The sequence below is a fragment of the Lynx rufus genome, unplaced genomic scaffold (genome assembly GCF_022079265.1).
Source record: "Lynx rufus isolate CCGP_SWC_20201006 ecotype Redwood Valley unplaced genomic scaffold, mLynRuf1.p SCAF_3, whole genome shotgun sequence".
Classification (NCBI taxonomy): domain Eukaryota; kingdom Metazoa; phylum Chordata; class Mammalia; order Carnivora; family Felidae; genus Lynx; species Lynx rufus.
The window spans coordinates 66925969-66927936 of record NW_025814845.1 but is presented as its reverse complement, the minus strand read 5'-3'; the positions used below and the strand labels follow the sequence as shown (position 1 = coordinate 66927936).

At 34.9% G+C, this 1968-nt stretch overlaps 1 pseudogene; it reads left to right on the top strand.

The window, feature by feature from the left end:
* The first annotated feature begins 410 nt into the window (after nt 1-410).
* LOC124521355 (uncharacterized) lies at nt 411-574 on the top strand (annotated as a pseudogene).
* Nucleotides 575-1968: the final 1394 nt, after the last annotated feature.

Genomic DNA, 1968 nt, shown 5'->3' with positions numbered 1-1968 from the left:
GTTCACCTTTCATTTCCCTCTCAAGAATGAGCACTGACCTCATTTTTTTAGTCTCAACAAGGATCTGTGACCTAAAGATCTTTTATCATCGTGGCTGTCTTTATTGATGCTTCATTATCATTCCTCTCATATAAGGTTCAGAATCATGCACAAAGCTCCAAGTGGGGTGGATTCCCAGTTCTTTGAAATGCTTTTATAATGATGCGAACCTGTGTTCCATTAGCCTTCCTGATTATTAAAAGGCTCCTGCTCTCATTTTGTTTCTTCTCACCTATAAATCTTGTTACTAATACACCCTTTAAAAATGTTATATATATATAACATATAACATATATATATATGGAAGCCTTGGCCTAATTCTTTTCTCCATTTTTCTAAAATTTCCAATGTGGTTTCTAATATGACAGACAAGCTCTGTTTAGTGACAGTATCATAGCCAATGAGGTTTATCTGAGGCACAATTACTGCTAATTGAAAACTTCTCTAATATGACATACAACAAGCACAATAACAAACATTTTCTTTAGTACAAAAATCAATACAGTAGTTACGTTTTGCTAATTAAATCAATTTACATAAATGTTCTATCTCACCAAAATACCACTTAATGGTTTTCTACATGGTATCTGTCACAAAAGGAAAGGAAGCTGGGCAAAATAAGATGAATGGAAAGAGTAGTATAGAATTATTCCTACTCCTGGAAGAGGGACCCAAGAACCTATATTATTGATTGTGTACTAGTTGAGTCAGCTCTATATGAAGAACATATTTTGTGGCTTTTTTTACATTATTTGAAAGTATTCACCAAGCACACAAAAATACAAAACTTGCAACTAAACAATAACCTAAAAATTCAGAGAACTTACACTTTTTTATTAGCTTTGGTTTCTGAGACTTTGACCTCATTTTGGTTTTGCTTTTATTTTACAATTCTGAAAATCAGGTAGTGAAAAAGTGCCCAAGCACAAATTGTTCAAGGTCACATACAAGTTGATTATGCAACTAGAATCAGAAGTCATGGCCATCATGTTCACACTGCAGATAATCTTTTGCCTTATTACCTTAGAACACTCCACAGGTTTGCTCTCCCTGTTTCACATTCCAGGAAAAATGACAATTAGTGAACTCTGAGATGTGCCATCTTCTTTTTCCTTCTTCACCAATTTCCCTGAAACTAACATGCTCAAACTTAATCTATCACATCCACATCTTATCTGCAGTGTCCAGAACAGAGGAAAAGAAATCCTTAGGCACTGTCCCAGAAAATAGAAATAGGCCACCAGTTTATGTAAAATAGGAGCAAATCAACAAATGGTCAAAACAATTCATCTTCCTACTTGCTTTCATATATATATATATATATATATATATATACACACACACACACACACACATATATACTTCTCATAAACTGTTTATCTAAGAAAGTTCCTACAGAGAGATACCTCTGTTCAGCATAACCCACATCTGACATTCTGGGGAACTTTCTGCTAGATTCTAGAAGTAAGAATTGGAAGCAGGAGGGCATGTCTTATTCATATTTTTTACCTCTGCATGTAGCAAAATACTTACCACATAATTGGGACTCAAAAATGTTGAATCTGGGGTGCCTGGGTGGCTCAGTCAGTTAAGCATCCAACTCTTGGTTTCAGCTCAGGTCATGATCTCATGGTTTGTGAGTCCCACATCAGGCTCTGTGCTGACAGTGTGAAGCCTGGTTGGGATTCTCTCTCTCACTCTCTCTCTCTGCCCCTCCTACATGTCCTCTCTCTCTCTCTCTCAAAATAAATAAATGTACTTATAAAAATAATAATTAAAAACGCTTAAATAAAAAATGTTGAATAAATAAAATATAATGTGAGCATGCTACAGTCCACTTCTAGATCATACCTGCATTTGAGGTCTCACTGCCAAATTATTATAAATTATACCAAATATAGGTAATGAAATAACTTTAGATGATTTCTC